This window comes from Lutra lutra, chromosome 2 (assembly GCF_902655055.1).
Source record: "Lutra lutra chromosome 2, mLutLut1.2, whole genome shotgun sequence".
Classification (NCBI taxonomy): Eukaryota; Metazoa; Chordata; class Mammalia; order Carnivora; family Mustelidae; genus Lutra; species Lutra lutra.
The window spans coordinates 139,753,425-139,779,713 of NC_062279.1; the positions used below are offsets into that span (position 1 = coordinate 139,753,425).

At 36.2% G+C, this 26,289-nt stretch overlaps 1 protein-coding gene across 1 annotated transcript in view; it reads right to left on the minus strand.

The window, feature by feature from the left end:
- Nucleotides 1-26,289, minus strand: part of INPP4B (inositol polyphosphate-4-phosphatase type II B) — an 832,665-nt gene that overhangs the window by 478,575 nt on the left and 327,801 nt on the right. Inside the window, 1 exon segment of the mRNA XM_047718523.1 lies at nucleotides 1,681-1,779. The gene's annotated coding sequence lies outside the window, so the exon portion shown is untranslated.

Consider the following 26,289-nt stretch of genomic DNA (forward strand, 5'->3'; position numbering starts at 1 on the left):
AGAATTCCTTCACCAGCCAAAACTATCCATCACTCATAACAATGAAAGAACAGTATTTGAGAATAGGTAATAAGAGAGATGTTATCACCCATATATAGTATATGAAGAAAATACTTGGAAAAATATTCTACCAAACAATCAGATCAGATCAGAAATTTCAAAATGAGGGAAGAAGAGTCAAGCAAGTAATAGTAAGTAGGTTGAAATACTTGGGTCCTTGATCATGAGTCCTCAGAAAGTAAAAGTAATCATTGATAATAATGGAAGAGTACATAACATAAGGTAGTTTGAAACTATATACAAAAAAAAATAGCTGTTAGCCTTTATGTTCTCTAGACATAATAAATTAAAAATGAAATGAGAAAAATATACCATTCATAATACTTATAAACACTACAAGCATTTCAATAAAAATGGTATGAGACATATGATATATGAAAAAAACTTAAAATTGTATTAAAAGTTATTAAACAACATCTGAACCAAATAGGAAGGTCCTTACACATGGGAAGCCATAGCGTCATAAAAGTAATAATTTCCCCCAAAGTTAGCACATACATTTAATGGAATTACAAACAGAATCCTGAAAATGTTTTAAAAAGAATTGGATAAAATAATTCCGGATTTACAGTGGGATTGGTGTCCAATAACAGTTAATAAAATCATGTTACAGAAGAACAATGAGAAGGTACTTAAGAACTTATGATAAAGCACTACACTGTTACCACAATTGTTACGTACTGGTGTAGAAACAAATAGATCAATGGAATGAGAGAGCTAGAAATGGATCTCACCATATGTGATCAGTAGAAAAAGAATAGGTTATGAAAAAATTATGTTGGCACAATGAGCTATCTAAAAATATAACAATTTTCCCATTTTATGCCATATGCAAAAACAAATTCCAGATTATAGACTTAATTGCAAAAATAAATTAAACGGCAACATATGTGGTCAAGGGATAGGAAAATCTAGACAAAACTGAAAGACCACAAGTTATACATATGTGATTTAAAAAGGCAGGACAGCTCAATAGAAATATGAGTGAATAACTCTGAAAGAACAGTACACGGAGGAAAAAGATTTAAATTTACCAGTACTTGGGAGAGATGCAAATAAAGCACCATTTAATATCTCTTCCTATTTATTAGGTTTCTAACTATTAAAAAGATCTGTAACACCAAATAACAGGGATATAGGAGGAAAAAGCACTCTAATGCATTTCTGTGAGTATGGAGAGTTATAGCCTTTTTGGAAAGCAATACAGCAACATCTATTAGAATTATAAATGCATTTACTTTTCTACCATGAAATCCCACTACTGGGATTATTTCCATAGAATAAAAGCCCCAGTTCATTAACAGTTATGTACAGGATGATTATTGTTCCTCTGTTCATTTTCACCAAAAATAGACACAAAAACAAAAACCTTGTTACATGAATGTCCACATATAGGGCAATGAATAAGTGAATGGTAATATATCATATAATGGAATTTTATTTAGTCATTAAAGAGAGTGAATTAGAGATTTGCCAGTTGATCTGAAAGTATGTCCTTTGAAGGGTAGCAGAATACATCTCCCCAAAATATGCCACTTTGATAATGATTGTTTTGAACTGAAGGTCATTGAAAGGAATCAGATAGAAGAAGAAAAGCTCTCTGCCCTCCCCCTGACCTACCTGAAAACTGAACATAAATTCTTTTTGTGAAGGTGCCTTCTTCCCTTTGTCCTGGAGCGAGAAGGGGATAACAACTTTATCACTGGAGGCGAGATGGCACTGAGAAAGAACCAACACAAACAAACCTTACTAATTAGGCTTACTTACCATTAGTTTCATGTATATTTACCTATCTCAATTTGCTGCCCCTGGAAGGCCAAAGTCCTTTTCCTTTGTCTTGTCACTTTTCTACAAAATTATTATTCTTTGCTAAGATGCTACATAAGCCCAAGTCTAACACCCTTCTGAGTTATTCATCAGAGGTTTTTCTTGCATGAGGTACACTGCCTGTGTTAATAAACTGTTTTTCTCTTGTTAACCTGTTTCTTGGTTAGTTTAATTTAGAGGAACTCTGCCAATAAACCTAAGATGGGTAGAGGAAAAGTTTTTCCTCCCCTGCACCTATTCAACTCTCCTGTTGAATCAGAAAAGGAAGGTACAGAAAAATGAATGAAACACACTTTTTTATGTTTTGATAATTGCAATATGATTACAAATATACATACAGATGCTTACAAATCATATAAAAATTGTATCATTTGCAGTTAATATAAAATGGAACCATAGAAGGATAAATATTAGGATGTCACCAAGAATTTCCACCCTTTGCAGGTGGTTTGTGTGATGATTAGTGTTGAAGATGGAGAACATTAAAAAAAAAAAATCAGACAAAAAAAAAACAACAACAGATAAAAAGACTATTAAAAATTGAAAAGTATACAAATATGCAAAATTACATATATGGACATAATTTTTAAAAATTACAAATGGTGGTCACTCTCTTGTTTTTAAATCTCTCTCTCTTTGGTGATTAAGGAAATTTTCTGTGGGAATGTTTAGGAAATAACAGGGAGGCAGTAGGCCCACAGGTTTTGGTACTGGACAACCAGAGTTCATGTCCCACCTTGTCAGTAATTGGATGTAGGACTTCCATTGATTGTTTACTTTTCCAAACTCAAAATTTCCTCATCCATGCAGTAAGCTTTTGAGAATAAAATGTGACTATGTAATTAAACTGCTTACCAGAGTGCCTGGTACTTATTAAGTGCTCAATAAATATTGGCTATTAATATCATTTTTATTACAGTTACTGCAAACCAATGAAATTTCAATCTCAGAGGAAAGGAGGACAGGTGGAAAGCAAGATGATTTTGAAGTTCAAGTGTAAGTGATTTGAAATTATCCTGTTATATATTTTTTTAATTTTTTTATTTTTTTCAGCATAACAGTATTCATTATTTTTGCACCACACCCAGTGCTCCATGCAATCCGTGCCCTCTACAATACCCACCACCTGGTGCCCCCAACCTCCCAACCCCCACCCCTTCAAAATTCTCAGATCGTTTTTCAGAGTCCATAGTCTCTCATGGTTCACCTCCCCTTCCAATTTCCCTCAACTCCCTTCTCCTCTCCATCTCCCCTTGTCCTCCACGCTATTTGTTATGCTCCACAAATAAGTGAAACCATATGATAATTGACTCTCTCTGCTTGACTTATTTCATTCAGCATAATCTCTTCCAGTCCTGTCCATGTTGCTACAAAACTTGTATTCATCCTTTCTTTTTTCTTTTTTTTTTTACAGCTTTATAAACATATATTTTTATCCCCAGGGGTACAGGTCTGCGAATCACCAGGTTTACACACTTCACAGCACTCACCATAGCACATATCCTCCCCAATATCCATAACCCCACCCCCCTCTCCCAACACCCTCCCCCCATCAACCCTCAGTTTGTTTTGTGAGATTAAGAGTCACTTATGGTTTGTCTCCCTTCCAATCCCATCTTGTTTCATTTACTCTTCTCCTACCCCCTCAACCCCCCATGTTGCATCTCCTCTCCCTCATATCAGGGAGATCATATGATAGTTGTCTTTCTCCGATTGACTTATTTCGCTAAGCATGATACCCTCTAGTTCCATCCACGTCGTCGCAAATGGCAAGATTTCATTTCTTTTCATGGCTGCATAGTATTCCATTGTGTATATATACCACACCTTCTTTATCCATTCGTCTGTAGATGAACATCTAGATGCTTTCCGTAGTTTGGCTATTGTAGACATTGCTGCTATAAACATTCGGGTGCACGTGCCCCTTCGGATCACTACGTTTGTATCTTTAGGGTAAATACCCAGCAGTGCAATTACAGGGTCATAGGGTAGTTCTATTTTCAACATTTTGAGGAACCTCCATGCTGTTTTCCAGAGTGGTTGCATCAGCTTGCATTCCCACCAACAGTGTAGGAGGGTTCCCCTTTCTCCGCATCCTCGCCAGCATCTGTCATTTCCTGACTTGTTAATTTGAGCCATTCTGACTGGTGTGAGGTGATATCTCATTGTGGTTTTGATTTGTATTTCCCTGATGCCGAGTGATATGGAGCACTTTTTCATGTGTCTGTTGGCCATCTGGATGTCTTCTTTGCAGAAATGTCTGTTCATGTCCTCTGCCCATTTCTTGATTGGATTATTTGTTCTTTGGGTGTTCAGTTTGCTAAGTTCTTTATAGATTTTGGACACTAGCCCTTTATCTGATATGTCATTTGCAAATATCTTCTCCCATTCTGTCAGTTGTCTTTAGTTTTGTTCACTGTTTCCTTTGCTGTGCAAAAGCTTTTGATCTTGATAAAATCCCAATAGTTCATTTTTGCCCTTGCTTCCCTTGCCTTTGGCGATGTTCCTAGGAAGATGTTGCTGCGGCTGAGGTCGAAGAGGTTGCTGCCTGTGTTCTCCTCGAGGATTTTGATGGATTCCTTTCTCACATTGAGATCCTTCATCCATTTTGAGTCTATTTTCATGTGTGGTGTAAGGAAATGATCCAATTTCATCTTTCTGCATGTGGCTGTCCAATTTTCCCAACACCATTTATTGAAGAGGCTGTCTTTTTCCCATTGGACATTCTTTCCTGCTTTGTCGAAGATGAGTTGACCATAGAGTTGAGGGTCCATTTCTGGGCTCTCTATTCTGTTCCATTGATCTATGTGTCTGTTTTTGTGCCAGTACCACGCTGTCTTGATGATGACAGCTTTGTAATAGAGCTTGAAGTCCGGAATTGTGATGCCACCAACTTTGGCTTTCTTTTTCAATATTCCTTTGGCTATTCGAGGTCTTTTCTGGTTCCATATAAATTTTAGGATTATTTGTTCCATTTCTTTGAAAAAAATGGATGGTACTTTGATAGGAATTGCATTAAATGTGTAGATTGCTTTAGGTAGCATAGACATTTTCACAATATTTATTTTTCCAATCCAGGAGCATGGAACATTTTTCCATTTCTTTGTGTCTTCCTCAATTTCTTTCATGAGTACTTTATAGTTTTCGGAGTATAGATTCTTAGTCTCTTTGGTTAGGTTTATTCCTAGGTATCTTATAGTTTTGGGTGCAATTGTAAATGGGATGGACTCCTTAATTTCTCTTTCTTCTGTCTTGTTGTTGGTGTAGAGAAATGCAACTGATTTCTGTGCATTGATTTATATCCTGACACTTTACTGAATTCCTGTACAAGTTCTAGCAGTTTTGGAGTGGAGTCTTTTGGGTTTTCCACATATAGTATCATATCATCTGCAAAGAGTGATAGTTTGACTTCTTCTTTGCCGATTTGGATGCCTTTCATTTCCTTTTGTTGTCTGATTGCTGAGGCTAGGACTTCTAGTACTATGTTGAATAGCAGTGGTGATAACGGACATCCCTGCCGTGTTCCTGACCTTAGCGGAAAAGCTTTCAGTTTTTCTCCATTGAGAATGATATTTGCGGTGGTTTTTTCATAGATGGCTTTGATAATATTGAGGTATGTGCCGTCTATCCCTACACTTTGAAGAGTTTTGATCAGGAAGGGATGCTGTACTTTGTCAAATGCTTTTTCAGCATCCATGGAGAGTATCATATGGTTCTTGTTCTTTCTTTTATTAATGTGTTGCATCGCTCCAGAGGCTTAACTGGGGTGAAGCCCAGGCGGGGTCAGCGTGGCCTCAGGTCCTACAGGGTCCCAGAAGGATCGAAGGTGTCTGAGTGTCGCAGAGCTTACCGGTGTTAGAGCGGGGAAGCCGGCTGCAGAGACAGAGCCGAGGAGTGACTCTCAGCTCGGGGTTGCCTTGAGCCGGTTGCAGGCTCGGTTGGCTCGGAGCGCGGCCGGAGGCCAGGGTGACGGGAGTCATTGGGCGCTGTTCTCTGGGGGCGCACTGAGGAGTGGGGCCCCGGGCTCTCGGCTCCTCCGGGCCGGAGACCAGGAGGCCGCCATCTTCATTCCCGTCCTCTGGAACTCTACGGAAAGCGCTCAGGGAACAAAAGCTCCCGAAAGGAAACCCAAGCGGATTACTCAGCGAGGCCCCCGGTAAGGGCGGTGCAACTCCGCCTGGGGCAAAGACGCTTGAGAATCACTACAACAGGCCCCTCCCCCAGAAGATCAATGGGAAACCCAGCCAGGACCAAGTTCACCTACCGAGGAGTGCAGTTTCAATACCAAGGAGAGCGGCAGAATTCCAGAGGAGAAGAAAGCAAAGCACGGAACTCATGGCCTTCTCCCCATGATTTTTTAGCCTTGCAGTTAATTTAATTTTTTTTCTTTTTCAATTTTTTTTCTTTTTCTCTTCTTCTGCTAATTTTTTTTAACTTTTACCGTTTTCTTTTTTAACCTTTTTTAAATTGTTTATCTAATATATATATATTTTTCCTCTTTTTATATTTTTTCTTTATCGGCTTTCTTTATTTAAATAGTTTCTTTTTTTTTTTTTTCTTTCTGAACCCATTTTTATCCCCTTTCTCCCGCCTCACAATTTGGGATCTCTTCTGATTTGGCTAAAGCATATTTTCCTGGGGTTGCTGCCACCCTTTTAGTATTTTACTTGCTCCTTCATAAACTCTTATCTAGACAAAATGACAAGGTGGAAAAATTCACAACAAAAAAAAGAACAAGAGGCAGTACCAAAGGCTAGGGACCTAAGCAATACAGACATTGGTAATATGTCAGATATAGAGTTCAGAATGACGATTCTCAAGGATCTAGCCGGGCTTGAAAAAAGCATGGAAGATATTAAAGCAACCCTCTCAGGAGATATAAAAGCCCTTTCTGGAGAAATAAAAGAACTAAAATCTAACCAAGTTGAAATCAAAAAAGCTATTAATGAGGTGCAATCAAAAATGGAGGCTCTCACTGCTAGGATAAATGAGGCAGAAGAAAGAATTAGCGATATAGAAGACCAAATGACAGAGAATAAAGAAGCTGAGCAAAAGAGGGACAAACAGCTACTGGACCACGAGGGCAGAATTCGAGAGATAAGTGACACCATAAGACGAACAACATTAGAATAATTGGGATTCCAAAAGAAGAGGAAACAGAGAGGGGAACAGAAGGTATGTGGGAGAGAATTATTGGAGAGAATTTCCCCAATATGGCAAAGGGAACAAGCATCGAAATCCAGGAGGTTCAGAGAACCCCCCTCAAAATGAATAAGAATAGGTCCACACCCCGTCACCTAATAGTAAAATTTACAAGTCTTAGTGACAAAGAAAAGATCCTGAAAGCAGCCCGGGAAAAGAAGTCTGTAACGTACAGTGGTAAAAATATTAGATTGGCAGCAGACTTATCCACAGAGACCTGGCAGGCCAGAAAGAGCTGGCATGATATATTCAGAGTACTAAATGAGAAAAACATGCAGCCAAGAATACTATATCCAGCTAGGCTATCATTGAAAATGGAAGGAGAGATTAAAAGCTTCCAGGACAAACAAAAACTGAAAGAATTTGCAAATACCAAACCAGCTCTACAGGAAATATTGAAAGGGGTCCTCTAAGCAAAGAGAGACCCTAAAAGTAGTAGATCAGAAAGAAACAGAGACAATATGCAATAACAGTCACCTTACAGGCAATACAATGGCACTAAATTCATATCTCTCAATACTTGCCCTGAATGTTAATGGGCTAAATGCCCCAATCAAAAGACACAGGGTATCAGAATGGATAAAAAAACAAAACCCATCTATATGTTGCCTACAAGAAACTCATCTTAAACCCGAAGACACCTCCAGGATTAAAGTGAGGGGGTGGAAAACAATTTACCATGCTAATGGACATCAGAAGAAAGCAGGAGTGGCAATCCTTATATCAAATCAATTAGATTTTAAGCCAAAGACTATAATAAGAGATGAGGAAGGACACTATATCATACTCAAAGGAACTTTCCAACAAGAAGATCTAACAATTTTAAATATCTATGCCCCTAACGTGGGAGCAGCCAACTATATAAACCAATTAATAACAAAATCAAAGAAACACATCGACAAGAATACAATAATAGTAGGGGATTTTAACACTCCCCTCACTGAAATGGACAGATCATCCAAGCAAAAGATCAACAAGGAAATCAAGGCCTTACATGACACACTGGACCAGACGGACATCACAATATATTCAGAACATTTCATCCCAAAGCAACAGAATACACATTCCTCTCTAGTGCACATGGAACATTCTCCAGAATAGATCACATTCTTGGTCCTAAATCAAGTCTCAACCGGTATCAAAAGATTGGGATCATTCCCTGCATATTTTCAGACCACAATGCTCTAAAGCTAGAACTCAATCACAAGAGGAAATTTGGAAAGAACCCAAATACATGGAGACTAAACAGCATCCTTCTAAAGAATGAATGGGTCAACCAGGAAATTAAAGAAGAATTGAAAAAATTTATGGAAACAAATGATAATGAAAACACAATGGTTCAGAATCTGTGGGACACAACAAAGGCAGTCCTGAGAGGAAAATATATAGCGGTACAAGCCTTTCTCAAGAAACAAGAAAGGTCTCAGGTACACAACCTAACCCTACACCTAAAGGAGCTGGAGAAAGAACAAGAAAGAAACCCTAAACCCAGCAGGAGAAGAGAAATCATAAAGATCAGAGCAGAAATCAATGAAATAGAAACCAAAAAAACAATAGAACAAATCAACGAAACTAGGAGCTGGTTCTTTGAAAGAATTAATAAGATTGATAAACCCCTGGCCAGACTTATCAAAAAGAAAAGAGAGAGGACCCAAATAAATAAAATCATGAATGAAAGAGGAGAGATCACTACGAACACCAAAGAAATACAGACAATTATAAGAACAAACTATGAGCAACTCTACGCCAACAAATTTGACAATCTGGAAGAAATGGATGCATTCCTAGAGACATATAAACTACCACAACTGAACCAGGAAGAAATAGAAAGCCTCAACAGACCCATAACCAGTAAGGAGATTGAAACAGTCATCAAAAATCTCCACACAAACAAAAGCCCAGGGCCAGATGGCTTCCTGGGGGAATTCTACCAAACATTTAAAGAAGAACTCATTCCTATTCTCCTGAAACTGTTCCAAAAAATAGAAATAGAAGGAAAACTTCCAAACTCATTTTATGAGGCCAGCATCACCTTGATCCCAAAACCAGACAAGGATCCCAACAAAAAAGAGAACTACAGACCAATATCCTTGATGAACACAGATGCAAAATCTCACCAAAATACTAGCCAATAGGATTCAACAGTACATTAAAAGGATTATTCACCACGACCAAGTGGGATTTATTCCAGGGCTGCAAGGTTGGTTCAACATCCACAAATCAATCAATGTGATATCCTGTTATATTTTAAATTCTCTTTCCTTTGTTTTGATTAGGTATAGAAAGTTAAAATCACTTAATATGGTATCAAGATCCTTAAAATCTATCCCTCACCTAAGTGCAATGACTCTCCAATGCCCAGTATTCTGTTTGTTTCCCAAACAATTCCTGCAATACCTACTCAAAGAGTTTTGTTTGGGTCAAAGAGTGAACATGTTGACACATTTATGATAACCTACTAGATGCCAGGCACTGTGCTGTATATAGCAATACTGAAAAGTATGTTCCATTTCCCACATTTTGCAGATAAAAGAACTAATGTCCCCATAATTTAGATGAATATCAAAAGTTGGTTTTGATGTTTGGTAAGTCTAGTTTCAATCCCCAGGCATGTTCTAACACAGTTTGTTGTCATCAATGTATATTAGTGCTGTATAAGCTAGTAAATATTCTACAAATTTAAATGTAGTTGGATTTTTAGTGGAAGTTTCTGTTGCCATAGATTCTTGGCTGAGCTCCTAAAATTGAAGATAGTGGGTGATAAATGTACTTCACACATTCTAAAGAGAGTTGCTAGACACTCCTACCCAGACTTGCTGAGATAAATCTAAACATGTCCTTACCTTCCTTTTTTGTCACCTGTCATCAGTCCATCTAAAGTTGATAAGGTATTCGGGCTCTTTAGAAAACTTCTTAGCCTAGAAAAGAGGAAGGTTTGGCTTTTCACCTCCCCATATCCAGACTATGTTCAAGAAGCATCCCATCATAGAAAGAGATAGCTATTGGGCATATGAAACACAGAGCACTATGTCAGATTATAAGAGCACCAGACAAGAGATACCTTTTAACCTTTAATGCTTGCAACTGTTCCTTTACTTCTAGTTCCTACTCCTTCCTACCTCCTCAACCATGGAAGACCCACAGCTACAGAGTTTTGGGATAAAAGAACTGTGAGAGCAAAATGGAGAAAGAGTGAAAAAATAGATAATGCCCTCCTCCCCTTCCCCACTGTTGATCTGAGGAATTCTTGCGTCAGAACTGAGCTGGAAAGGTGGCAGATGCCTTAAACTGAATTAGAGGTGAAAATTATAATATGTAATTGTATACATTCTAAATATATTCAGAAAATTTCTAATACCCAAGGAGTATTCCTCCTGGAAAGATCTGGGATCTTTCTGAGATCTTCCCCAGTGACTGAGAAAGAAAATTCAATGAAGTCTATTAGAGGGCAGTGGCAAGAGAAAGAATAAGGCTATTTCATGGTTATCTGTTATTGACTGGTGATATAAGAAAGCATTACTTCTACCCTCTGGTTTTTCTAACGTTGTTCACTTATGTTGCCCTTGAAATTCTGCCCCACGTCTGGTCTTACCTTCCACAACATTGTCTCCATACCTTTCACAATGTCACTGGATAAATTAATATTTTCTTCTTGCTCCCCTAGCCTTAAACCCTATTCATCATTTACTATTGTATCCAAGAGTATAGTCAGACTCCTTTGAAATAGTGAGCTCCTTAAGGGTATGGCATCTTGCCTTTTAATTCCCAGTGGTTAGCACAGTAACTTGCTCATATTAAACATTTGATACTAGCTGATTAAACTGCTATGGAATGAAGAGCACACTGAAGTCAGCCACAGAATCCAGGACATTTGTCTATCAGCTGTGTCCCTGTACCTCTAGAGGATAAGTCCAGAAAACTTCCCCCAGGCAGCAGAACAGTTTCTGCTTTTCTGACGACTTGTTAGGTAAGAGTCAAGATGACTCTGATATAGCTGAACACCCATGAAAATAGAGACCGAGGTGTCATCCATGTATGAAGCAAACTACAATTAAGCTCCTACTATGTGTCAGCCATTAGAAATGAGAAATGAAGACAGCACCTACCCTGTTCTTTTATTTTTTTTATTTTTTTTAAAGATTTTATTTATTTATTTGACAGAGAGAAATCACAAGCAAGCAGAGAGGCAGGCAGAGAGAGAGGAGGAAGCAGGCTCCCTGCTGAGCAGTAAGCCCGATGTGGGGCTCGAACCCAGGACCTGGGATCATGACCTGAGCCGAAGGCAGCGGCTTAACCCACTGAGCCACCCAGGCGCCCCTACCCGGTTCTTTTAACTGATAATGTTTACAATTGTTTAAAATGGATCTCAATTTGGAAAATGCATGATCATCATTTGCTGAGAGCAATGGCAGCTTAAACTCAGAGTTGATGAAACTCTGGGTGTGAGTTGTCAGCTCTATAAAATGAAGATATGGAAACTTAGGTAGGCATAAGCTGAGGGCAATAAAGCAGGCCATGGTACCAACAACAGACCTTCCTACAGACATTTTTTTAGCGAGAGAGTGTGATGGCTGCATAAATCTCAACCCAACCACTGACTTAAAAATGACATGTCCTAAATTCACCCTAAGTATAAAAGCATCATTGTAACCATCACCAAGATGGGTTTACCATTCCCATCAGCTTGACTAAATTTTAGACAGTTTCTTTCTGACTATAAACCCCACCCCACTCCCCAACCACTTTTGTTTTAGAGTATTTATTTAAAAAAAAATTTACTAACATAGGATGTATTATTTGTTTCAGGGGTACAAGTCTGTGATTCATCAATCTTATACAATTCACAGCACTCACCATAGCACATACCTTCCCCAATGTCCATCCTCCAGCCACCCCACCTCTCCCACACCCTTCCACTCCAGCAACCTTCAGTTTGTTTCCTGAGATTAAGAGTTCCTTATGGTTTGTCTCCCTCTCTTGTTTTGTCCCATTTCATTTTTCCTCTCTTCCCCCATGATCCTCTGCCTTTTTTCTCAAATTCCACATATCAGAAAGATGATATAACTGTCTTCCTTTTAAAAATTTGCAATTGTAAATTCTTTTTTTTACTCACTTGATATGTAAATATTCTCCTAGCCTCTAGCCAGTTTTACAACTCAGGAATATTTTTCACAGGGAGCCATGGGTCATTATTTTAAAATGTAATTATTAAGAAAGATAGTACCCTTATCTCCCAGTCTCTGTGGGTAGGTAAGGAGTCTAACCTCCATAAGCATCAATGAACAAACACAGATGGCCTAATCACATTTCACAGGGACCACGTGCCCCACTAAGCACTCCCAGTACTTCTCTGTTAGTTCATCACAGTGCTTAAAACTCTTCTCCTTTTTGTTTCCACAGAGTTGAGTTTAATCTTTCTTCCCTATTGCAATAGTCTTGATAACATTCTTCCTTGTTTAACTCTGTTCAGTGTAATTTTTGTTTGGCAACCACTGTATAGAACTTCACAAAATAGTCATGGTAATAACTATGATTAATAAAAAAAAAATATTTAATACCATTTCTTGACACTATAAACCATGGTTCCCAACCAAGGGTCATTTTGCCCAAAGGAATCATTTGGTAAAGTATGGAGACCCTATAGGTTGTCACAGTTAGGGAAAGAAGAAGCAGGAGGTTTGCTATTGGCATCTAGTGAGTAGAGTTTAGGGGTGCTGTTAAATATTTTAAAACGCACAGGGAGTCCCTCAACAAAGAATAATTTGCTGCAAATGTAAATAATACCTATTTGAGAAATCCTGCTATAAACAATCAGGATCCCAAGAACACTCTTCTAGGTCTCAGCCTGGCCAAAGAAATTAGTCTGTGCCAAAACCCTGCACCAGATTGTTAGATTATAGTTCTTAAAAGTAGCAAAAGCAGACAACTAAGAAATAACTATAAATAGCTCCTGGGGACTCAAAGTGGTTAAGTCATTTGGTTTTGGCTCAGGTCATGGTCTCAGGGTTGTGAGATTGAGCCTCTGGTCGGGCTCCATGCTCAGCACAGAGTCTGCTTGAGATTCTCTCTCTCTTTCTCCTTCTGCCCCTCCCCTTGCTCTCTCTCTCTCTCAAATAAAGAAATAAAATCTTTTAAAAAATAGCTTTGGAAGATAGTATTATTGAGAAACATGAGTAGAACAAATACAATTTAAAGAATATTGAATTATTAAGCCAATACCAAGTGAGTTTGCATTTTGCATTGGTGTTGAACATGATGCCCTTGTTGATGGTGTCCAGGTTCTCTCCTAACTGTAGCAACATGAACCAGGTATTCAACTCTCAAGTTCAGTTTTCTCTTGGCTATAAGAGAGGAATCAGGGCCCCTCCCTCATACTATTGTTGTAAAGATGCAGCGATATGATGCAAGCTCATTGTTTAGTATGGTGTCGGACTTAAAGTAAACGCTCAGTACAATAATGATTTTAAAATTGCATAAGAAAGGAAAATAGAGGTCCCAGAATTGACTACTTAATAAATAAATGAGGAAATAAGCGACATCTAATTAAGCCCTAAGTTTGTCATTTACTATTTTGATACCAAGCTAACTCTTCAAACACCATTATTTTTATGAGAGTTGAAGATACAGATAATCCAATTTGTGGGCTTGCTGAGTCACTCTGGGCTCTTAATCACATGAAGGTATTTCCAAGTAAGAACTAATTAGATGCTTAATTAGTCTATATAGGCTAATGAACTGCCACTCTGCCATTATATCCTTTAGAGGTTCATCTCAGCCAGTTTAGAGACACAGTAGTAACTATGATTAATCCGATATAGACTGCCACCACCAATCACTGTCTTGCTGACCAAAGACTGGCCTTCAATTAACCCAAAGCCCCCTAGGAGAAATGTTATGTTTTCAGATGCTCTCCTAACTGGCAAGTTAACCCAAACAGGTTACTTGATTTCTTTTTCATTTACTCAAAAAGTAGTTATTGTAGCAATAATAAAGAACAAACATATATCTAATTCACTTGTGGCACATTGATTTCATTTTATTTGGCAAGCTGACAATAAAAAAAAAATTAAACAGCTTCCCTTCTCCCCTTCACACACAGGTAGAAAACCCGTACCAGGACAGACTGGCTTTAAATGGTTCTATGTAAATTAATTTGACTTATTTTGTAATGTAAAGTTATAGCCCATCCTCTTCAACTGCACTTGGGAGTAAAAGACAGATATTATGTCTCATTTTTGTTTGTCCCACATTTAGGCCTTCTATTATTTGTATTTGTCTTATGCGTTCTCGGAAATATGCTAAAGATTGTCTGAGTTTCCTCAAGAGCCACATTTTAAATTTAAAAATGCATTGGTAAATGAGAAATAAAAGTATAAAATCCCTTAAGTCTCCACTCAATAATACATTACTAAATCAATATATAAAGAACGTTTTTAAACCACCAAACTACAGGAAACTAAGTTTTAAAACAGTGGATATCTTCCCCCAGATTTTCTAAACTAATTTATCCTTTAAATAGACTTGTCAGTTTCAAATTGAAAATGACTTGGGTTTCTGAAATCTTGGGAAATGAAGAATATCTTGTTTCATTTTCTAGTCTTACATAAAGCAGAGTTGTATTAAAATTTTCAAATTTCTTCCCTCTTTATGAGTTCCAGAGGGTACATTTTGGTTAGTTCAATATGCTATTCCTACTTTAACTTTCTCATAAGTTCATTTTTCAATTTCATCCTAAAAATTTAAGTCAAAGAATAAAATCTTCAAAGTGCTAGTAATCTCTAATATACTTTTGAAAAGGGAAACATTAAATATAATTCCAATAAAGTACAGATCAGGACATAATGCTAAGAAGAACTTAAAAAAATTATTAAAAGTGGTACAGAATTACCCATTACAATAACCTTAACATGAGGGCAAGTGATTTGTTTAACGTTTTATCTAAAAGGGAAAACTTTTTATCATCTAGCAATCATTAATAGACATTGTTTAGAAGGACTTCTGTAAATAAGTTAGTAAATAAGCTCGTTAGTTTGGAAAACAATACTGTTGTCTAAGTAAGAAAATGTTTTAACGGTTTCAATCAGTGGCTCTCAACCTTGGTTGCACATTAAAATTACCTCTGGAGCTTTTAAACACTCCAATACCTAGACTACCCCCAGATCAATTAAATAAAAATATCTAGGCTGGAAAGAAGGCATTGGTATTTTTAAACGCTCCCCAGGTTGATTCCAATATTACAGTCCAGGTTAGGAACAAATGCTTTAAAGAAATGGAAAGTTTAATAATAGCATAGAGTTAAAGGGAATATATGGATATATTTTCATAACTAAAATCTAATTAGAGTAGAAGGAAGAATTATCTCTCTGCACTCCCACCCCCCAGCTATAACTTTCAGAATGAGGTTTAAAGCCACTATTGGAGTATATTTTTAACTTTTTGTGTTTTTCTTCTATTACTCCAGAAAAACATTTAGATAATTTCTTACGTGTAAATTTAAGTTGATGCAATTTGATTTGATATGGCCATTTATAATACTCTAAAGTATGAACATAAATATTGTAATTTCAATGGACTCTGGCTGAAACAGAAGATTCAGTCACCAGAAGATTCAGGCAACTTTTTTCCTCAAACATAGAACAAAAATATGAAATCTGGTATATAAGAATATCATAGTATAACAGAAGAAATAAGTTTTGACTTCATATATTAAGTCTTGTAAAAATCATAATGACTAATACATTAACTTATTAAAAAGTAGTTGAGACCCTTTTAGCACCCCACTGGGCCCTGGAGATACAAGTTACCCGAAAGACAGAGCTCCTGCTATCAATGATGTACAGCTGGTTGACCTGTAAGTCAGGCCATAGATTTTTTATCCCACCTATATAGCCACCATAAACTCAAGATATTGTTAAACATTAGTAGTATGTCAACTTCCAAATGAATTACTATTTGCTTATGTTTGTCTATGTAACAAATTTTCAGATCATCTTGGTTGATATTCAATAACTTTCTTTAGGTCCCATCTTTTAAAAAAACAAGAAAAGGGGCCCCTGGGTGGCTCAGTCAGTTAAGTGGCTGCCTTCGGCTCAGGTCATGGTCTCAGGGTCCTGGGACTGAGCCCTCTATTGGGTTCCCTGCTCAGCAGAGAGCCTGCTTCTCCCTCTCCTTCTGCCTGCTGCTCTGTTTGTGCTCTCTCTCTCTGTCCAATAAAAAAATAATAATAATAAAATCTTTTAAAAGTAAATAAATAAATAAATAAATAACCAAGAAAAGACTGATAATTTTAAATATTAAAATTATTTAATAGTTAAACTTATGCAAGTTTATGAAAAAATATATAGTAGATGACTCTCATATCTCTAGCTCCCTCAAATTTGTTTCTTTCTTGCTTTCTTACTGTCTCTCATTTTAATCATCATTACTGTTATTTTGTCAACTATCTAGGCAAAGTCTCTAATACGTAACTTGAAAATATTTCTGAAAACAAAACTAGCATTGGAAAATTATTATTGATCCACTTAGAATTTTTTCAGTTCTTAATTATATTTTCTGTATAAGAGTAATTTGTGCTCATTATACTGTTTTATAAGTACAAGAGAAAATTACTCATAACTCACCACGAGAGCAACTATATTTAATATTTTGACATCTTTACAAGTTTTCTCTCTCAAACTTTTAAAGTCATATTGAATCTAAAATTCTATATTTTATTCCATTTGTACAGCTTTTTAATTTACATCCTATTTTAAGGATTTAAAAATGTCATTAAGAATTCTTTATCAATCTTACTTAAAAGGGTATATGGCTGAAATTGTTAATATTACAGAGTACTTCAAGATCTTCGGAATATTAATTTAATAAGCAAGTATTCACACACACTGCTTTATATGTACCAGATACTATTTTAAACACTGAGGACAGAGAAAGAACAAAGATTCCTGCCTTATAGAGTTTATATTCTTTTAAGAAGTAACAGATAGCAATAAATAAGCAAATAAATAAATAAATAAATACAATATTTCCACAGAGTGATTCTTGTTTTAACAGTCATGGGATTTTGACACTAGTTAGGGAGCTGGTTAGAGAGGGGAGGTACTTAGTGTCTGGAGATGGGTATCTCTGGTCTGAGATTTAATGATAAGCAAGAATCAACCATGTTTGAAACTCAAACATGCAAATGCAAGAGGAATGGAATAAAGCTACCTTCCAGGAAATTCTTAGTCTGGAACAGATCTTCATGAAGTTACAGGCAAAAAGTGAGCAAGCCTTGAAAATGCCCCTTCCTCTCTAGTCCTCATGTTGTTCCCCTTGAATCAGATCTCATTCGTTCCTCAGAAGCCACTTAGAGACCAATTACTTTATTACATGTCACCAATTACAAGAGAACTAATAAAACCAAATTCTTCCCCCAAAATTTCTAAGCAAAGACATAGAACTTAGGATAGAATTAAACTTTGTGCTATCCTTTATTTTTACGATGAATTATTGACATTTCCCATGATTATTGACATTTGAAATTTGTGTTGCTATTATCATTATTGTCAGTTTTGGAGATGAAATGTACTGGCTTGTACAAGTGGTTTAATATTGCAGTTAAGACTTTAGGCTATGGACGGATTCTAACAGTTAAGACTTTACCTAAGGTACTTAAACCAGCCACAATTTCCTTATCCCAATAATAATAATTTGAGTTTTAAATGAGATGGTGCAGAGAACTCAGCTTAGAGCCTGAAAAGTCTTTAGAGAGGGAGGGAGGTGGGGAGAAGAGACTGAAAGAGATTGGTGGGGGAGAGAAATAGCATATATGCGCGTGCGTACACACGTAACACCTTGAGATTATTTTAAATATTGTGTGCATAAATATCTTATTAGTAGCAAAACCAAGGCTTAATTTAGTTTGCCTTCAATGGCATCCTGAAAGTGCATTGCTTAGAAGACTGAATGTGTTCTGCTGACAGAGAAGAACAATCTACCAATGTTTACATGGATGGATTATATAATGTGGGATTTGGGGAATTTAAAATCCCAAACTCCACTAACTCTTGGTCACAGATGTGATGCTAAGTTTCAAACAATCACATTGGGGCATGAAAAAGAAATGCTAAGGTCTTCCTAATTTTCCTCATCTTTTCCTATTGTTCTCAAAGTTCTTACTAGGTGAGAATTCCCTCCACAATAACACTAACTCCAAAAGGCAGTGGGATGACAGAATCCTGCACTCAAGGAAGGGAAGGAATTTAGAAAGAAACTAATAAAGTAGCTTACACATTGTCTTCCTCAGAAACCCAGCAACCCTCAATAAGAGTTACCTCATAGTAAGGAAAAGAGGGCTAATCATGTGAGCTTGAACCAGAACACTCCATTTTCCTGTTATATATACGTATATAAGCTCAGGATGACCAAAGGGTTCCATACTTGTACAAAAAAAGCTTGAAAACCACTGAGCCAGTAAAACTCTTTGTAAACTGTAGTATGATTTGCAAATGCTAGTTGCTAATATTATTACTGCTGTTTCTTGGTTCCTGTGACAATTTAAATGCTTTTTTTATTGGGAAATTGTTTAATTAGTAATAAATCTCAAGTAGAGGCATTGTTTCAAGTTAAAGATTTATTTTTGTCTCCACCATTCTGTGCAATAAGCACATTTAAAATGCTTCCTAAAGGGATTCATTTAATGGAGGAAGCTGAAGCATTTGACTAAACTTTTCCATCACAAATCTAATTCACATAGGATCAACCCAGTTAGTCATCTAGAGTAAAGAAATTCACCACACTTCCTGGTTGTTATGAGAATATCCAGGAAAATATTTCCTGCCTCCTTCAGTTAGAAGTGAGGCCCTTAAGGATCTCCATTCAATTACTTCAACCGACATATTTAACGCCAGGTTATAGCCAAATGCTAAAGAATATCGAAAAATAGTAACAACAGGAATCCAAGTTAACTCAATACACATTATTTGTCCTAAAAAGGAACAATACAAATATAGAATAGTGTGTGGGACTTAAGTCAATAATAATAGCAAAGCCATATAATGCTTGCTATATGCAAAGCACTGGTCTATATGCTTTATAAATATTAATTCATTTATTCCTCACAACAACCTATGGACTTAACACCATGATTATCTTCTTTAAAGATGAAGCCTAGGGAGAATAACTCACCTGCCAGAAGTCAATTTGGAGCTAGGATTCAAACCTAGGCGATCAGAGTCTAGAGAGGATCATACATTGTTTTAATTTTTAGTTTCAGAGGGGTAGGGAATAAGAACATATATTTTTATCTGAATTTTGCCAATTATAAGAATGCTTTAATGTTTGATGTCTTCCTTTTGCCCCTCTGAATCCATACCCCACATTTTTCTGTCTTGCTCTGTGCTCCAGAGTTTGACCTATATGAGTAACATCGATAGGCTTCCAGCTGGGTTTAGTACTGGAGGTTAGAGGTCAACAGGAGTATGAGGACAACATATTTATTTTCCTGGTTTCTCCTAGTCAGGTCACTCCTGGTCAGCTGCATCCCTCTGTTGAAACCACAACACTTCAAATGACTCACTTCAGGGGTGCCTGGGTGGCTCAGTGGTTAAAGCCTCTGCCTTCGGCTCGGGTCATGATCTCAAGGTCCTGGGATCGAGTCCCGCATCAGGCTCTCTGCTCAGCGGGGAGCCTGCCTCCTCCTCCTGTCTCTCTCTGCCTGCCTCTCTGCCTACTTGTGATCTGTCTGTCAAATAAATTAAAAAAAAAATCTTTATTAAAAAAATTTTTTTAAAAAATGACTCACTTCACTCTGGATTCTGCTACCTCTCCCTTCCTCTGCCCCTAAAAACCTGAAGATAACAATAGTTCTCTGTTATTACAGTTGCTAGGGCACTGAACCATATTTGTTATTTTCTCTAAATCCTGACCACATCTTTGTAAATAGGCTTGTTATTAAACTTTAGTCAAATCAGGAATCTGAGCTTTCATCTTTTCATCTAGTTTATATATGACTGGACAAAAAGATAAATGCAGTATAACTCTCACTATCCCCATTTCTACCTTCTGCACAAAAGACTCAGGAAATAAATTCTAGAGATATCCAAAGAGAGCTTCATTACTCCTACTACAAGTCTATATGAAAATTATTTGTCTTTTTTTTTTATTTTTTTAAGAGGCCAGGAATTGGAGTCTACAAATAGAACACATTTAAATTCTAATAACAGTCATTGGGTCTATAAAATATCCTGAGTGTCAAGCAGCAAGGCAGTAGCAGACCTATTCATTTTGGATGTTGATCTCTTTGAGGTGGATGACCTTATTGAAGCCTTGACTCAGGTGTCATAAATCAGGTACTTAGCCTAATTAAGTATAAAAATATCTGATGCTTTGCAACTGATAAAACTTGATGTTGACTTCCTGGAATCAGATAGTAAAATATATCCAGGAAATGTAATCCCATGGTACAGAAAGATACCAGGTGCATCCTTGTTTCCCCTTCAAACTAATTAGCCATTCATCAGAAACAATGTATGTCTATGAATATATCTTGGTCTCAAAAAAAGACTAAACATCTGAACTGACCTTAACATCTCTTATTCAAAACATCTCAAGTTGATCTTGTCATTTACTTTGACAGCTCATGAAAGGATGTAAGAACAACATGCTGAGCCATAATTCCAAAACTATGGTTACCCTCCTTTTCTTCTCCTTTAATCCACCTTTGTAGCTCATAACTCTTCACTGCTCCACTCCTGGTTTTCATGTTGAAGGTCTAGCTTTATAGCTATGATTCAGCTGCTTGGCTAGAATGATGCATTTCTTTTCACTATGACTTGATGTTTGCAAAGTTAAAGTGTGTGAAGGTAATGACACACTGTCTTTGCTTACAAACCTCATTGTTTCATCATCAACATGTGTAACAAAAGTCTTAAAACATATGAGCATGTACATCTACCAGTGGAATAGATACAAGTTGACATCTCTCTGAATTATAGTTTCATAGAGCAATGATTGGAGATGAATGCATAATATTGATCCACTTCAGCAATAAGTATCTGGGGAATCTACTGGGGGTACTTCTGAACTGGCAAGGATCAATGATTATGACCAAATGTTAAAAGACAAGAACCCTGGGCCCTGCTTTTCTAATTCTAGCTCTGTCACCTTCTTGATGTATGGCACTAGAGCTGCCCCACCATAAAATGACAACTTTCTGCATGACCTAGACTTCAAAGTTATTGGCATGAACAAAAATGATTTATTTGTATAGACGGCAATAGCAAAACCTCTGTGCTACTTCACCTTGCAAAAATCAGTCAGAAATTATTTTCAGTGATTGAGATACTCATTGTCCTGAAACAAAGACAAGGTTCAGTGTTTCATTCAAATTATACATGCTTTTTCTTTTCCTCCTTTCCTTTAGTAGCCAGCTTCTAAGGTAGTCTCCTCCAATAACCATCATTTTCTGATATTCACACACTTACATAGTTCTCTCCCACATTGGATACCTGTATATCCAATATGATATTGCAGAAACAATAGTATGTGATTTCCAAGGTTAGTTCATCAAAGTCATTTGACCTTGTCCTCGTTCCTGTATCATTCACTCTAAGAGAAACCAGTTGCAGTGGAAGAGCGTATTCAGAGGGATAGTCCAAATGACGAGGAACTGAGGCATCCTACTGAAAGTCAGCACCACCTGCCAGTCATATGATTAAGCCATCGTGGAAGCAGATCTTCACATCCCAGTCAAGCCTTCAGATGAATGCAACATCTTGACTGCTACCTCATGAAAGATCCCAAGCCAGAATCACACAACTAAGCTACTCCTAAATTTTAGACCCACAGAAACTGTATAAGATAATAAATGTTTGCTGCTATAAATCACAAATATTTGTGTGTGGGGGGGAGGGTAATTTGCTATGTAGCAATAAATAACTAAAATACTATCCATTCTTATTTTCTTTTATACAAGGTTTGCCCTTTCCACCAAACCTGACACTACTCACCTATTCTTCAAGCAAGACCTCCATATAGGTATGGCAAAATGGCGAGGAGCAACAGGAAGGCATGATCACTTTGACAATGACACAATATTAGCGAATTAATACTCTAAGATATATGTGTCCATAGTTACATCTGTTCAATGAAGGTCAAACTGAAAAATGTCCTCATCCAAGAAATTGTTTACAAAAATAAATACTACATGCTTGTCTTCATAATGTATACGTAACTCTAATTTACGCAGATAATTTCATTGGCTTATAATAGCCTAAGTGGAATACTGGTGATGTCATTTTATTACCTAGACAGTTATAAGTAGTGAGTTAATGTCCTGTTATTAACCCCTGTTAACTGCCAGAATCAAGTCATATTATTTCAACAGATAGTGAAACAACTTAGTTAGGCAATTAAGAGGAACATCTGGCTAAAATACTGCAAAGGTCTACCAGTGCACTTAAACCAAATATGAGTTTCGAGTTTCTTTACTGGCAGAAAAATTTCAAATAATTATTAATTGTAACTTTATTTTCATTCATAATAACATTATACAAAGGGTGCTGAAGTACTACCAGAAGCACCTAAAGCAGATAATGTATCATTCTTCCCTACCTGCCTTCTACTCTGTATAAAATCAATTTATCATTAACATTTCAGTTCAATATTAAAAGGTAATACAGTTAGAGAAGCTACACCTTTACTATTTATATCACTATACTTCCCAGTAAAATAACAAAACAGATGAAAAAAATCACATCTCTGAAAACTTTTAGGTACCTGTAGAATTTTTTAGTAAAACTATTTAAAAAGCTGTTTTCAGCATTAGATTCCAACATAAGAATAAGTTTGAAAACACAGATTACTTTCTTAGTATTAATGTGAATTTCCTAGGAAATTCTGGGATGGAATGTCAAAATTCCATAGGAATGTCAAAATTCTAAATTAACCTGAAAAATATTAAAAGTATTGAATTATATTTCACAAGATTTTATCATATACAAATTTAGTTTCTGCAAAGGGCAGAAATTTTCTCTTATGTAAGTCCCAAAATGATTTTTAAAGAGCTGTAGATATTATAATAAAATAAAAAATTCAAAAAGAAGGAGATTCAAATGTTTTATCTTTAAGCAAATAGCCACAAAATTTCACCAAATATAAAATGGTATAAATGGTAGAAGTTATGAAATGAGAATCACAGAGTGCTTTTATGAAATACTCAAATGGACAAGGGTTAACTTATTAACCCCTGGTACCAGATCTTACATATCTACTTTAAAATTTTGATATTTCCATCAAACATCTGTATTTAATATATTGTAAATTGTCAAAAGGGTAGTAATGAGGGAAATTTCTTTCTGATATTAAGTTTGGCTAACAGTGTCTTAGGTGTGGACAATGAAAAATAAAATGTAAGTCAATAAATTTTTGCTTAATCAATTTTATTTATTGTTGTGTCAAATTATACCCTTATAAACCAAAGAGATATACCTAATATTTATAAATATTCATATGAATTAATTATTTAATAAAATTGTGAAAGGATTTATACTCAATATAATTTCAAAAGGGTTGAGTTCTTTGAGAAATCATTCGTCATTTAATTCTGGGAAATCTCATGCACTGGATTGTATAAGACTTCCTGTATGTTAGGAAGCAATAATTTCTCTTTAGATATTTCACAATACTTGTTGGATGAGGTGAATGAATAAATGAAGAAAAGAAGTTTCCAGCAACTAGTTTTGGCAATGTTTTGTCATCATTATATTCCATTTGTTTGAAAAATACTGTTAACCCTTGCGTCGATCTTTGTGTTCTTGAGTTTTGCTTTTTTATTTCCATATAAAATTATACAAAATGATTGCTTTCACTACTTTCTCCCCAAAACCTACACTGAGTATAATGGTTTGCAAAATAATTTCTCAGAAAAATCAAACAAGCTATCAAAGTATTTATTACATATATGTCCATTACATGCCTAGTTATAAGGAGTAAGACAGGTACTAATTCGAGGAGATGGAGAATATAACCATAGAAATCAAGTTAAATTATATGAAACAATTAGAGAAAGTTAAGAGCTGTGATGTATAACAGCATTTCCCAAAAGATCCTTGAGATGTTAATAGACGTTTTATTAAAAAAAAAAAGCAAAAAAACTTCTATGGTCAATAAGTTTGGGAATTATTTCATTAGACATTATCCTCTTGGCAATTCACAGTGCCATTAACATACTAATGACTGAAAAGTTTTGCAGCAAAGAAAATGGTTGCATTTAGACTGAGCCAGAATATTCATAATCTTTCACCATGGAAGACTTTGTTAAAATGTTCCCTTTTGATCACAAAAATTTTATAAATGAAGAGAAAAAAATAACACAAGTGTTTGCCACATTAATTTAACAAGCATTAACATTTTGCCATATTTGGTTCAGATATTTTCATCTAAATAATAAACAAAAGATTCCTTACGCAAGGCCAACCCCCATCCCATTTTCCTTCCTCTTCCACAGGGGTTACCATCATCCCAAAATTGGTATATATTCTTGTTGATCATATATTTACTTGTATATTTGGATTCACAAATAACATATAGGATTCCTGTGTGTTTTAAGTTTTTAAAATCAATATCATTTTCATACACATTGTAATTTACTAATCGTATTCAACATTATGTATATGAGATGGATCATGATAATGCATATAGATTTGGTTTATCTGTTTTAACTGAGGAATTATGTTCTTTGTATAAATAGAGCACAAAAATTAATTATCCAATAACCTATTAGGAACAAGTGGATTGGGGGAGGGGTGCGTCAGTCAGTTGTGTCTGCCTTCAGGTCACATCATGATCTAAGGGTCCTGAGATGGGGCCCCTCTCCTGCTCAGCAGGGAGTCTTCTTCTCCCTTGCCCTCTGTCTGTCCCCCTTGCTCGTTCTCTCTTTCTCTCTAATAAATAAATAAAACTTTAAAGAAAGAACATATGGCTTGTTCTCAAAGTTTTCCTATTCTTAAGAATGTTGTGATGAATGTCCTTGCACATAAATCTTTGTGTGTCTGTTGAAGAGATGTTTCAGAGTATTTACCTAGAAGTAGAATGAATAAGTCATAGATACCCACATTATCAATGTTAGTAGATATTTCAAACTTCTCTCCAAAGTAATTAAACAAGTTACACACCAGCACACCACAGGAATTCCCAGGGATTCACATCTCTGCAAATGTTCAGACATACTAATCTGATGTGTATGGACTTATATAATGCTGATATACAACATTAATTTCCCTTATTATTTTTGGATCCTGAACATATTTTCATAAACATATTGGCCACCTGGTTTTCCTCTTCTGTGAATCATGAAGATTTGACAGTTACTTATATATTTCCTTAACTAATCCTTCACTGTTCAAATTCACTACAAATAACTTGCCTTTCATTTTTTAATCTTTTTTTTTTTAATATTTCAACAGGTGTTCATATTTACCACTCATGTGACATTTGTACCTTGGCATCTTATGTCTTATTTTAAAATTTTCAGTTTTATTTTTCACATTGAGGATTTTATTCCATCTGCTTTTATTTGTGTATTATGTCATACAAGCATTTAATTGCCCAAATGACATTTCTTGATTAATCTATCCCTTCTGTACTGATTGCTAATGCCACCTCATACATACTAAGTCTTTGTAATGTAAAGGAGATCACTAGTAGCTGAGAGAAGGGAGAGGGTTCACTAGCAGACTGACCCAATCATGCATGGGGACTGAATGAAAGAGGTGGCCTTCAGGCAGGGTCTGAATTACAAGATGGACATAAAGACATGGGTTTTGGTGTCAGACAAATGTTCATTTATATCCTTTCTGTAATATTCACCGCAAGCGAATTAATCTTGCTGCAAATAAAATTAATCTTGCTGCAAATGAATTTTTCCCTTGTAAGTGGGGATCATACAAATGATCTAGTAGCATTATCTAGTGAGATAATATATTTTAAAATGGTTATTATATAGTCTTGCATATAGCAGGTGTTCAAAGTGGTTAGTCGTAGTGATTGTAGTTCCTACTATGGCTAGCCGTAGTGATAGGAATGGTAGTAAGATCTAATTAGATCAACAGCTGTCAGTTCGAAAAGCTAAAACAAATCTGAAGGACATTCTTAGGAAAGCAGAGACAGCACTGGGGAATTGTCTGATTGTAAGGGAAGAACTGGAGATGCCTCTAAGCTGCA